This window comes from Ursus americanus, chromosome 25, assembly GCF_024610735.1.
Source record: "Ursus americanus isolate L20-20 chromosome 25, mUrsAme1.1.p, whole genome shotgun sequence".
NCBI lineage: Eukaryota > Metazoa > Chordata > Mammalia > Carnivora > Ursidae > Ursus > Ursus americanus.
In genome coordinates, this window is record NC_142151.1 from 2812357 (window position 1) to 2826851 (window position 14495).

Below are 14495 nucleotides of genomic sequence, written 5' to 3' on the forward strand. Positions count from 1 at the left end.
AAAATAAATTAATAGGTGTTCAGTACTCTCTGAGTCCAGGAAGATTGATGATGAAATTGGCATCACTGGCTGCCCAAAAGCCATTGCTCCTTCTCCCTGGCTGGAAAGGCCCAGATTCTGTTTGGTTGTGACAACCCTCTTCCAGGGATGGAGCTAAGTCCTAATTCATCTCAACTGGTCAAGACAATTGCACTCTCCTTGATAAAGGGACACTTGACCAACTCCTGGCCAATGAGCCATGGCAGAGTCTGCTGGACGCTTCTGGGAGCAGCTTCCTTGCTCTTAAGGGACACTCAGGGGAGAGAGGCCTCCAGTCCCCTGGACATTGCTGCTTCTGCCTGGGAAGCCTGAAACGGCTATAGCCATCTTGTAATGTCAGGGCAGCTCACTGAAGATGACAGAGCAGGAAGGATCAGGAAGGTCCATGCCTGGACATCCCTCAGGAGATGATGGGCACGATGTGGTGACAGAACAATCTGGAGCCACTTGGCGAAGGTCAAAAGGGACAAACAGCAAGTATCAGGAGACACGCTTTTATGCAGCTATATACCTAACTTACAAGAGCTAAAATACTTGCTTCAGGAAAAGTTTAGAAAAGAGTTTTGGATGATAGCCTATAATATATGCTTAAGAACAATTAAGAGTACATCCAAATGCATCCCTCACCTTGAAAACTAAGAATCACATAAAATAAATATGCTGCTCTTCATGCCACCTCTTGATGGCCTTGTCAAAATGAATGCCAGCCACCGCAGCCCTGGACAACAGTGCTTGGCGGGCAGGTTCTCTGTCCTTTTCCCTTCACTCCAGGATCCCTTGTCTGACCTTCCCACCCGCCCACCTCTGACTGCCTTGCCCTCGTGCAGCCGGAGAGCTGCAGAGGAGAATATGAAGCGCTTCTATCAAAGACGCTGTAGGAATTTACCTTATCTACCAAATTTGGTTCAATTTCTGTTTCTTAAAACTGAAGTCTTCACAATTTGGCAATGGAGAAACTCAGTGATGCTGAGAGCACCCCCAGCACACGTGCAGGACCTACAGTATTCGGATTTGTAAGGGATCTTGAAATGGTGAGTCATCCTCATGCCTGAGGAACACATCTCAATAGCCTCCGAGGGGAGGCTTCTGGTTCAACGGAGAGCAGCCCACCTCAGCAACCTCCTCAGAAGCCACTTCCCTGGAGGGAAGCAGGGGTGGCGACAGGGCCATGTGGGGAGGAAGACAGGCAGGCAGCTCCCCAGCTGCCTTCAAAGATGCGTTCAGCTGAACTGCCAAATGGAGGTATTTTGCCCTAAAAGGACAAAGGCACAAACACAAGCACCTTCCTTCCTGAGGGTGCCCTTCCCTCCTGTCTCAGCCCTGGACAGGTGCAGATGCAGCCTTGAAAGGTAACCGGGGGTCCTCTCCACGCCATGGCCAGCACTCCCCGGTTTCAAGGCCATCTCATCCTCTGAGGCACCAAACCACATAATGACAGAAGATCATTTCCATACAAGGACCTTCCGGTAGTAAAAATTCATTTAGGAGGAAATAAATTTGAATTGAATTTACTAAACCCAGAAAATGTAAATCAGGGAACATTCCTAATGAAACTGCAGCTTGGCTTGGAAATGATCTTAAAGTTGCATTTCTAGATACAGGTCCGTTTCTGCACTGAACCAATTCACTGGGTGGCTACTTACAAAAGCTCGGGTTCTACTAGAGGGTCCTTGGAGTGTCAGATTTTGAAATTAATAAAAATTCATTTCAGTTTGGTGCTTCTGGTTCTAAAATTAATCACCCTCCTGTTTGGTCCTATTCATTCACCGATTTAAATGTAGGAAAACTTCACTTATCTGAATGTTTTTGGAGGAAGAGGAAGAAAGAAAGTCTTGTCTAAATTGATGAAAAAAATCTGAATGGCTGATTTTTGAAGAAAAATGGTTCTAGTACTTGTAATATTGAACATATAATAAGCTAAGATTTAAATGAACACTAATAAGTAAAATCGAGTTAGTCACTGAAAAATTACAATCCATAATAGGCTTTTATTACATAATAATGAATTACATTATATCACTGAGTCTTAATTTTTTAAATCAATGGGAAACACAGTCTGTGTCAGAATTCCTGGGGTACAATTTGAATTTAAGTTACACAGCAGTCAGGATTTAATTGGGCATTTCCAATGGTCAGTGAGTAGCGTTAGTAAATGCATGATGCAGGGAAGCAGGAGAGGGAGAGAGGGGGAGGAGGAGGGAGGAGGGAAGAGGGAAGAGGGACAGAGAGGAAGGACAGATGGGGAGGAGAGAGGGGGGAGTGCGGGGGGGGGGGGGGAGATGGGGTGGGAAGGGGAGGAAATGGAGGGAGAGAGGCAGAGAGAGGGGATCTGAGTGGAGGGATTTAAATTTCCTAACGGCAGAGTGTGCCCAGTCTGGGCTGCAGTGGGACCTTACTGCAGTCTCCTTGTTCTGACAGCTTTAGCTCCTATCTTAGAACAGTATGGTGCCCCTGGAGGAAGGGGTGCTTTGGCCAGCCTGTGCCTGGTAGAAAGCCAGCTCTGGATGGACTGGTAGATGTGGGACTGCTGACCTGGAAAGGACCAGAAGATGTTTTGCGGGGCAGGCCGGCTCATCCATTCTGAACCAGAAGGCAGGCTGCCAACAGGTTCTGTTCTGCTCAAAGCTACAGAAGCCCTAGAGTCTTCCCTGCCTGCTACCCACCTCATTCCTATCAACTCTGGACCTGCTGGTCCACGTGATATTTAGAAGAACCAGAAAGAAAGGCTGGTGGGAGACCGTAAGGGTTGCATATACAAGAGCCCTCAAATGCTCCTCTCTCCTTGCTGCTTCCCCAGCTGAGGCCAGAGATCTCCAGGAAGCTCTCGCTCCCTCCTCACTTCCCTCTTATCAGAGCAAAGATTAATCGGACATCCTGCTTTTACACTTCAGTGTAAATGTGTTTATGTTCTGGCTAGGACTGCTGACGGCCTTCCAAAAGTGGTTCAAGACATAGGGAGTCTGCAACTGCAATTCTATACTCTTCATTTGCAGAAATATTATTTTCTATTATGATTCATGGTAATAGGGAGTGTTTCAGCTGTGTTATGGGTTAAGCAGGTCAGCCTGGAAATCTAAATGCCATTTACAATTTTCTATGTTTAAAACACCAACCTTCAAAAATTGGGGACTGTCTAGAAATTATTTTTGGATGAAAAACTCAACATCTCTTACCAATGGGACTTCATGCAGGCTTTTCCTGCATCTAAGCTAGGAAATCTTAACTATACTTTATCACAGTTTATCACCTGAGAAGTAGCAAAGAACCCTGGACTCATTAATTCCTACTAAGAAGGTGTTAACTGTAGAGTGAGCTGGCAAACACAGGTCTTCAGGGTAGACGGACAAGAGGGGCTTCCTGAAACAACAGCAGGGCTCTGGACTCCTTGTCCCAACTGTACTGCATCCAGTCACTCTGGTAGATGAGCTGTCAGAAAAGAGGCTGAAAGAGTCTTATGAGTTCCATATTCCAGAAGAAAGCCCTGCTCTACCACAGCCTGCTCTTGAAGACACAAGTACCAGGGGTGGTACACCCGGGGGCCCACCCAATCTAAATTCTCTGGGAGCTTGGGCCAGATGATCTCAGAGGTCTCTGTCTTCCAAGGGCTGGGAGCTCCACTGACATAAAATGAAGGGGTGAGCTAAATGGTGCTGGGGACCCCTCCTAACCTGTCACAAAAATTTCTGAGTTTGGGGCCAAGAGGAGGACCCTTACCAGTTTGACATTCACTATCTCTAGCAGGCTTGAATTGCAGGGTAGAGAATCAAATGTATAATCTTGTGGCTCCCTAAGAACTATGTCTCTATTCAGTTTCAGATGCGATCCCATCCACCCCCCCTTACCCTCATCTCTACCCCCATATCCTGTAGTAATGTTTTCCTATCTTTGGCACTAACCCCATTCACTTTGTCCAAGACAAGAAAACATTTTGATAGAGGGCAATTTTTTTCTTGTGACAACAATGTTTCCCAAAGGAAGCTGGCTCTGAAATGACAGAGATGTCAAATCACAGACATATGTAGCTGGTAACAGTCTCAAGCACATCTAATCCAATCCCATCTTTACCACAGGAGAAACTGAGGCCCAGAGTGGCAGCAACAGTGGCGTGGCCACGATCCCAAGCACTGTGCTCCCTACTATCCTCCCTACTATCCCTACTATCCTGTGGGAAACCATGACTTCCTAGTTCTGAGTCCCTGCCTCCACAGGGAGGGTCTGACCCTGGCTCTGCTCTCCAGCCATGTGATCAGGGCAGGTTTGAGGACACCACCCCCCAAAGGCTTTGAGATCGGCACACCCACTCCTCATGAGTTGCTGTCTGGACTACAGGACAAAGGTGTGTACAACACAGAGCACAGTGCCAGGCCCGTAATGAGTATTACTGTCATCCCTGCTATTATTATCAGTGATTTAAAAACACACACACAACTCTTCTTCCATTAAGGGAAGTGTATTTGGTTCATTTGCAAGACATCAGAACATATTCTCTATTTTGGTAACTTCAAACTTTTCTACCAGATCCCATCATAGCCAAAAAGACATCCTAGTCAGTGTTTGCTCTTGGGAATAAACTGTCCCCAAGTGTCCTTACAGGACCTTTGTTTGGAAAGTGCTCCTACTTTCCCCAGGGGTGGAATTTTCAGATATCCCAGTGCAGGATGCAGGGGAGAACCTGATGAGCCTGAGGGCAAGAAACCCAGGGACACCTCCCATGGGGTTCGATGGCAGGGTCAGGGCTCAGGGAACGAGTGTGCCTGCGTGGGAAAATGTGAGAGAGTCAGAGGGGGAATAAGTGTTCATGGGCAAAATAGATGAGGCCCCAAACTCTTCCAATCACTGAAACACGGCATTACTAGTGGGAAAGAAAATTAGACTATCACAGAGCAGGAAAGGGGAAGGGGGGGAACAAACAAGCAAAGAAGCCCGAAAAGGGGCAGAGTGTGTCAATAAGAAACATTTATCAGGAAATCTCCAAGAGAAGGAACTGTTCGCAGACAGAAAGGGAGAAACAAAGCTTACCAGCACATATGAAAAATGACTGAGGCATTCAGTTGCCTGAAAGTTCAATACAAGTAAACAATGTGATGTGGAAGGAGGAGGGAGGGGGACAAGGAGAAGGGAGAGGAGGTGGAGGAGGGAGGGGGAGGACAAGGAGGAAGGAGGGGGGAGGACAAAGAGGAGGGAGAGGGGGAGGAGGAGGGAGGGAGAGGACCAGGAGGAGGGTAGGGGGAGGGATGGGAGGAGGAAGAGGGAGAAGGAAGGCAGCATGTAATCTCAGGCTACACTGATGGAAATGAGTGGCCATTAACAGGAAGCAACAGCCTCCTATCCCTGGGGCCAGGTAGGACTGGGGAATTGTGGGTCCAAGGCAAACAGCAGAGTTCAGATGAGGTGGCCAGGACTGGGGGGAGAGGGTGCAGTGAAGCGATGGCTCGCTTAAGGGAAGATGACCAAGAGGCACATGGCTGTGGTCTTTGAAATCAACAAGGATGTCCTGAGGAAGAGAGAATACGTTTTTTTCCCCTCCAGATGGCAAAATGAAGTGCAGCAGGTAGACGCTAAAGGAAGGTCAGTCTAAGAAAAACCTTTCTCACCATTATGGATTTCCATTCCCAGAGGTGTTGGGCAGAGGCTGGATGGCCCAAAGACTTGTCAAGGCCGGGGCAGGAGAAGGCCCTCTGCTGGGTGGGCCTGGCCCCTTGTAGCTCTGAGAGACTGCGGACATGGCAGGTCCCTGTGGCCCTGGCCTGACACTTCAACGGCCCAGCTGGCCTGTGGCTCTCTTCTCTCTTAAAGAGAAGTAAAGGTGCAGCGCTCTGGAAACTAGCGGCCTGCTGGAGGAGTACAGGGCCCCTCCAGCTTCCAGCTTTGTCAGCCTCGCCCCTGCAGGACGTCTCATGCAAACCAGCTCCACAGGGTAACAAGTTTCCGACCAGTCTTGCAGGCAAGGCCTGTAAGCCGCCACACACCTGGGAGGAGAAAGCAACGTGCCACCCTCACTGCAGGTGTGGAGCCTAGAGCCATGTCCTGTGGGCACTCCGCCAATTTAAATCTACTTGGAGCCACATCGTGAATCGTAGTAAAAAGATTTCTGCTGAAACGGCTACTTACAAAGGTTCACCTCCCATTTATATCTGATGTGCTAAGTTCTGACTTCTGAATGCAGAGGATAAAGGCCCACCTCCTTGGATAAAGGCACAGCATGAAGCTATCTGGCCCCACTCCCCCTCTGCAGCTCCGTCTCTCACTCCTCCCCCTCACACACTTGCCCCTTGAGATGCCCCATCACTGACCACACAGCACTGTGCCTTTTAATACCCTGTGACTCTGAGGGCAGGTGGGAGAGGACAGGACAGCTGTGTTTTAACTGAAGATCTACTATGTGCCAGGCACCGCATGACACATTTTCATCTATTATCTTATTTCTCTCAAGAACGTTGCAATTGTTGTGGCAACAGTCCCATTTGACCTTTAGTGAAATTGTATATAAAAGAAAGAAAATTTACTTAAAACAAAAATTGGCCCCATCTGCTTCTGCCTTTAAAGAAATGGGGAAATGCGCCTGGGTAGTGCAGTCGTTAAAAGCGTCTGCCTTCGGCTCAGGGCGTGATCCCGGCGTTCCGGGATCGAGTCCCACATCGGGCTCCTCCGCTGGGAGCCTGCTTCTTCCTCTCTCTCACTCCCCTGCTGTGTTCCCTCTCTCGCTGGCTGTCTCTCTGTCACATAAATAAATAAATAAAAAATCTTTAAAAAAAAAAATAAAGAAATGGGGAAATGAATCTCTCTACCACCCCATTTCCCTTGTCCAAGGAGGTGGGGTTGAAACCCCATTAAACAGCTCCTCATGTGGGAAGGAACGGCTACAGCCCACTGTGTGGGAAGGCACAGAAGTGGATGTGCAGAAGACGGCTCTGGGCTGAGCTTAGGGGTGGGGACGAGATGGAGCCAGACTGCTCTGCGTAATGCAAATGGGGAGAGTGGATTCAAGCAGTTTGGGGGCAGCACAGGGGGAGAAGGAGAAAGGGCACGAAATATATTAAAACCCTAAGACCTGGGTAGGCAAAAACGTGTGGAGGGCTTTTTAAGCCCAGAAATTTCAAACACTTATATTCACATTACAATGATGTGAACTCCCTTGAGCTTCCCAAAACCTGAGTACAGGCTGATATACTCACAAAACCCTTGTGTGAGAATGGAGAGAGAGAGAGAGAGAGAGAGTGTGTGTGTGTGGGGGGGGTGGGTGGGTGTGTGTACAAATCAAAGGCGAACAGGTCCACGTCAGAGTTTGTCCAAAGCAGAGAGAAGGGTACAGTCGGAGAGAGTGATGGCATTGACACTGGGGCCAGTGGGGGCTGGGGAAGGCAAGTCCCTAGGCAATGTCCACAACCTGGGAGAGGACATAGGATGAAGGGCTGAAGCTAACACCTGGGACACACAGGGACCGGGCTCAAGGTCACATCGTTGCTAGTTGTGGGCCGATATTTAAATCCAGCTCTATCTGAAGACACATCCAATTACTTCCACTTCCTTTCCCTGAAATACTCTTCTCACACCACTGCTCCCTCCCAGCACCCAGCACTCAACATCTTCACCAGGCGGACCCTCTGCACCCTCAGTACTCACCTCTCCGGGAGCCGCTCTGACTTCCCAGGGTGGGCAAGTTGCTCCTTGCACTGAATAGGACACTAATGCTCACCAAACCATTCTGCCTCCACATGAGGACAGAACCAGACCCTATTTCCCAGAATTGCGTTTGAGCCATTGCCACATGCAGGAAATGATGAGCGCCACCTCTAGACCTGGACCTTAACACTTTGGGTGCAGCCCTCCATGCCCTTTCTTATCTCTTATCTGTCAGCCAGAGTCAGGGAATACAGGGGAAAATTTCCAGGCCCAAGGGGATGGCACAGCCATGAAACAGAAGAACGCTGGATCCCTGAATGTCCCATCACCACCCCGCCAATCTAAGTTGGGCTGTGATGTAAGAAATAAAACTTTATCCTGTTAAGCCACCAACAGTTGGGGCGTATTCATTACAGCATGCAGACCATTCTGACGAATACACTCTTTCTCAAGGCTGCCATGAAATTCGTTCACCTCTCTACCATCCTCCTTGCTGACCAGCTTATATTTCAGTTTTCCACAAAAACATCTGCTTTCCCACTGGGCTGACCTCCTCAAGGAAAGGACCTATATTATTCTCATTCTATCGTTTTCACACCTAGGACACAGAGTTTATATATGTCCTCACTAAGTATATACTGAAGAAGGAAATAAATGAATGGTAGATCCCAGCTGAGCCCAACACCCAGCGGGGTCTGTACTACCCTGAACACTTTTAATTAAAAAAAATACCAGCCCAGCCCTAGGCCCAGCTAAGCCCTGGATGAAGGAAAGGGAAGGGCTGGAAATCATGGGCTGGATGAGGAAGCCGAGTGCTGAGGAAAGTTTCTCCTCTTCTGCTAGGTTCCCATTGTGCAGGCATACCTTGAAATGACAAAACCCTTACCCTAGGAGAGTGCGGGCTGGCAGGAGTGTTTCACCGTGCTCCATCCTACAGTATTTTGAAATCTTTTGTTTAAATCGATTGGCAATGTTTAAACACACCATTTCCCATAGAAGTACAATATTACTAATTAGGCAATAAGGAGTAAGACAGTGTCATTTTATGGTAATGCATCAGGCACAAAAAAGCCTTCCCTCTTTCCAATAACTCTGAGATTTTACAGAATCTCATCTTTAGTATGGAAAGGGGATTCCATCCCATTAACAAAGAGCAGGTTCTGGTTGGATGCACTACTCGCTTAGTAGAGAAAAGCCAGGCACGACCCCCAAGATGCTTCTCCTGGTTTCGGAAGTACCGCGCCCAACCCTGGAGACCTGGCTCTCATCTTGATTGGAGCAGCCACCTTCAAGACCTCCTTTGTTCTCCTGTGTCAGTCATCTCGAGGGACCTATAGTTTCTTTGCCTGCAGTAAATCTCTTCCTGTCTTTTTGTGAGGGTATCTTTTTTCTTCTTTAAATATCAGTAGTTATCAGAGCTCTTAATGAGTATGTCATGTTAATGGGGCCTGTCACAATTTCATGATGCTTTATTTTAGTTTCCCTTACGTCAGGTAAATCACCGTGGTTGAGGATAGCCAAACGTTCCTTCCTTTCCCTCTCCCCTACAGGTTCCCACTCAACTTGCTGATAGAGTTTCCCAGTTGGGTAGCAGCCCCCTCCTTGAAGTGGCGCTTGGGAAGCCAGACCTGATGCCCTCCTTTTGGCAGCATAGCCAGAGACCAGCCTCAGTCCTGTCCATAGGAAGCCATGGTGTCCTCACATGGCAGAGTGGCTTCCTGTTTCCATAGACCAGACCCTTCCTGCATGTCTGGGTGAGCCAGACCCCTTGGCCCAGAGGGGTTTTCTCCAGCCTTCTTCTCTTTGTACAAACTCAGCTCCTGTCACCCAAGTCAGTTCCTCACTCTGCTCCACTGGGGCACGATATTGGCACCTTTGTCATGGCTGCATTCAGCATGAGTCTCTTCTTTGGAGCAGGGGGAGGAATCCAGCATCTATGTTACACCAGAGCCACACGAAGATCCTAGTCAGAGACTCTGGAAGAGACAACCCTCCCCATGTCTTTACTCCTCACTTCTGAAAACCTGAGCTGGTTGATACAACTCCATTTCGAATTTATATCCTCCCTTCTGCCAAAGGATCCGAGGTAACTGATTTAATATCATCTGTTCAGGACACTTAGGAATTTTCCACATTTCTCAGGGAACACTTCCTACATTTTATAGTCATAAAAGCAACACCAAAGAAGAAATCGGGGGACCTGAGAACCTAGTATGATTTAGGCCTAGAAAGTACATATCAAGTCACTGAAGTAGCCTCCTTCTTTCTCTCCTTCTTTCTGGGAATGGGAGGTGGGAAGGGACGGTAGAGACTGTCCGCTGGGCGCCAAAGTCTCAGTGCCCGTGCCTACAAGTTGTGCGTTGTCCCACAAAAACAAAAGTAGGCTGGGTCCGACACATAAAAGAAACTGCAAAATCAAAATGGATATTTAATTCAGCATCCATAAAACTTAACCCTGTGTCAGCCAGTCAGATGTGGCTCAACACACAGAGTTATCTATCAATATAATCAAGTTTCTCTCCTAAGACCAACATGAATACTTTATTAATAAAACGCAACATTATTAAAAATATAACCGTTGTTTCTAACTTCGTTACAGCAAAAGTATCCTACTTGATGTGGTTTGTGGATACATTTTAAGATGTCTGATATGCTGACTGACAGGTAGGTTGGCTGACTGTCCCAGGGCCCCGGGCCGTGGAAAGCCTCATGCAACCCTGGGAAGACGGACATTATGACACCATGTGGCCCCTAGGTATTGTGTTGATCATAAGGTTTTTGGTTTTTGGTTTATTCTGAGTGAAAAGACTTACACGCAGGCTGCTTGTCTCTTTGGGTATTTGCTTTTCTCTGATAGCTGTTATTTCCTGAGGACCCAGCCAGAGCTTCAAGAAAGACCACTCCAAGTTGTCGCTGCTGTTCCCACCGGGGCTGGGGCGCCTCCACGGCCACCCTCCCTGCCACCGTGCAGAGGGAACGGCTTAATCCCTCTGAGGGCTCAGCACACCCAGCTCTGAGATCAGGACAATGTGTCAGAGACTCAGGCCTTTTGCTGCAAACACGAGGCAAAGTAGCACCAGCACAAAATCTGCCTTTGCTTTCATAGTTCTCTCCCTTTAAAGAAGGTAAATGGAACATTACAAGGCATGGATCCTACCCTCTGCAGACAGTGCTCCTGGTCCCTTCGGCTACGCCTGGCTCTCTCCATGCTGCCCTGACATCAGGCTTGTCAGTCACTAACACATGCCCCCCAAACAGTGGGTCTCCTCACACTTTACTCTGTTGGAGGGCACACTTTCTGGAAGCCACCAGCAATCAACCACTAAGACACTACTCAGAGGCTCTGCTTGGGAAGAGGCTACAGCTCCCAGAGGGAAGTTTCTATGGGCCCACTCTGTCCCTCACTGCCTCAACGTCTCTCTACCCCCACCAGCCCCCTCTCACTTCCAAATACAAATCACTTTCTGGTTCCCTGGTCATTCCTTTGGCTCAAGATGGAGTGGCTGCTATGAGGAACACAGATCCTCAGAGAGGTGGCCAGCAAGGGTAGGAGTGTGCTGGGTTTGAATTCTGTGGATTTGCATCTCGGCTCCACCAACTAAAAGTCATGTAGTGCAACCCTAGGCAGTCACTGAATCTCACAGAGCCTCAGTTTCCCCTTCTACAGGATGTAGAAGATAATATGTGCTCACAGAATCACTGCCTGGGAAAGGCTCTAGAAACACACCATGGTACACAGAGGTAGGAAAGGCTTTCACAGTGAGTCTGTGAGCTGGCAGGAAGAAAGCACAGAGCTACGGCAGAGTGGCGGTGGCGGCGGGGGGAGTTTGGGGGGAGGTGAAAAAGGGTTGGGGGGGAAGCCAGTTTGGGGAAAGAGGACCGCATGAGATCAAATGGAAGAGAAAAAAGCAGTGTCACATGGGATCCCACAGACCTGAGGTCAGAGTCCCGGCTCTTCCTAGCTACCCATGGGCCCCATTCTGAGCACCTGTTCCTCTTGTATAAAATGAGGATAATGATAGCACCCTCATGGGACTGTCATAAAAATTAAAAGAGGTCATGTTAAATGACTTAGCACAGTACTTGGCACACAGCAATTGCTCAAAAAATCCTATTATTATTATTAAATGGATATCTACATTAAGACTGTACTTTAGAGACTGGTAAGTACTTGATACCAGGAATGAATTGTGAATAACTCAGAGATCAATAAATCCGTAAGCAATGCTGCCACCGGCTTCTCTTGGCCTCCCTCTCCCGCTCTCAGTACTTCTCTCATTGCGGTCTCCCCCTCCTTCTCTGCCTATCTGCTGCTCACTGTCTTTCTGCATTTCAGTGTCTGTTCTTCTCTGACGCTCCTTCTGTCTCCATCTCAGTCTTGGGCTCTCTCAGACTCTGACCTCTAACGTTCTTCATCTTTTTCTTCCTTCTCTCATTCTTTAAAGATAAATAGATCAATAAAGCCAACTTCTGTTTGGGCAGAAGGTGCATTTTCTCACTGGAAGGTGCCCTCGCTCCAGCAGTGGCCGTCCTCCCGACAGACTGCTGTCACATCAGGACCCACCGCACACAGGTGTCTGGCTCTCCCGCAGATGCTTGCTCCCAAAGAAGAGCAAGGAGTGGGCACCTAACCTCACCTAGTTACCCAGGCCCCGGCAAAGCAAGAGCCTGACTTCAGTCCCGTCGGGGTAACCGGAGCCGAGCGGACCTACCACACAGCTGCAGACAGTGACCAGAGGCCCCAGGAAGGAAGCCCGCTACCGCGTGTGGCCAACTCTGGCAGTGCTCGGCTACACACTCAGCCCCACTGGAAGGGAAGGGAGACCTTTATTGCCACCATCCAATTCTAATCAGGCCGGCGCTGGGCAGGCTTCCCATAAAGATGAGAGGCCTAAAACTCAGTTCACCAAAACCACAGCCCGCAGTGGGAGCAGCTGCTGACGTGAATCTGGCCGCGGCCTCCTCAGAGTGGGGGGCTGGGGAAGGCGATCAAATGAGGAGCCAGACTGGCTGGGAAGCGACTGGTGGCCTGGCTGGGAAAACCAATCAGTCAGGCCACAAGTGTCTGTTGGGCTCTCTTCACATGAGGGCCACAAATATGGCTATAATGTTGTGGGAAGTCTAGGCTGGTCCCCAGGATGGGAAGAGGAAGACATGGTCCATGAGGAAAGGTAGCCGAAGACACAGGGCAGCTTCTGCCCAGGGCCACACAGGCAGAGCAGCAGGGCAGAGCCAGAGGCCTGGCCAAGAGACGGCCCTGTGGACAGGTACTCGTGTGGGCCTCGAGAGGTCCTGGCAAAGCCCGGAAGGCGTGTGGGGATGTGAAGTGGTGGAAATTGGGCTCAGAGGAGGTACTGCAGGCGGGAGGAAGGACAGCCCGCCCCCTCCGCAGCTGGTCGGCTCCTCCCTCCCTTTGTCTCTCGACTGCACCTGCCAGCCACACACACAAATAGAGCGGGATTCACCAGTGGTAAAGTGGGAGTGATAAAAACCAGAGAGGTAGAAACACAAAGAGACAACTTGGAGGGTGTCAGTAGAGACATCTGTACCTTCACATGGCTTGGCAGCGGGCACGGTGAATGAGCTATAGCCAGCCAGCCAGCATTAGCCATTTCAGAGGGAGATTCCTGGTCTCTCCGCAGGGCCTCCCTCCCCCTCCACTCCCCCCACCCCAAATTTAGCTCCACATCCCTTTACATATGACTTGAACCCTGGTTTAAAAGCAAATACCCATGGAAGCATCTTCAGCGATTTCCATTATTATTCATCATTAAGATCCTAGAGCTAGGAGTATTTTGTGGGGAAGATGAAGCCACCAAACCGCCAAAGAAGAAAGCAGCCTAGAAAACAAGTGTCTCGGTCTGCTCTGTCATGCCGCCCATGCACCTATCCTCCTCACTAGAAAGTGAGCTGCAGGAGAGCAGGACTAAGTCTAGGTCCTCACTGTCCTTCCGGTGCCCATGACGGTGCATGGCGCGCACTGGACAAGCAAGAGGTAAGTGGTGAAGGAGTGAATGAGCAGACTACCAGCTGTGCAGAGAAACATGGCACTCACTGACTGCTGTAATTCTAGATACAGCATGTGGCAGGGGTTTCTGTATGAGGCAAATCCCCTCTCACGTTGATGAGGTCTGTGATTAGCTCTGACAGGAGACAACCAACGAACGGGTACCCTAAAGCTGACGCTGAAGACTACGAACTCCCATGAACTTAGTTCAAATTGCCAGGGTGTCACCCACGATGCCCAGAAGCAGCTGTGAACGTCTGTCCTCACGGTGGGAAACTTGAGGGCATCGCGGGGGAGGTCAGAGTTCCCGCCACAGTTCATGGAGCGTCGTAGGAGACTTACCAAGAGTACAGAGAACCAGGCAAAAAGTCCAAGTCTCCTAACCTCAGAAGGCATGTTGAAAAACAAGTCCCCTTAGCTGCCAAACTCAGAGCCAACTTTCCCTTCCTGCCTGTTTTCACCATCATACACCTGAAACTCATGCTGAATAACAGCATCCCCGGCTCTGGTGCCTGTCTGCCTTGCCAGGAAATCAGAAGCCACGGGCGGTGGAGGATGGGATAGAGAAAAGAGAAAAGAAGACTCGTTACAGAAAAGATTGGACCAATTAGGAAAAATTGCAAAAGCTTTCAGACCGTGCAGAGGCTGGCTTTCCTGCACACACACCACAATCTCTGTCTCTCTTTCACTCCGATGGATGTAATTCATAACAGATTTCACGTTTAGGGGAAGCAGACGGAAACAATTTCCATGTCAACTTTTCAGGCCGGTTACAACTAAGCATCTCAAGAACCTCTGGAGTCAGAAGCGATGAGGAGCCCCAACC

General features: G+C 49.2%; 1 protein-coding gene across 29 annotated transcripts in view; it reads right to left on the reverse strand.

Moving 5' to 3' along the window:
- The window catches only part of CACNA1C (calcium voltage-gated channel subunit alpha1 C), a 734056-nt gene that overhangs the window by 505464 nt on the left and 214097 nt on the right, over positions 1-14495 (reverse strand). The window lies entirely within an intron of this gene.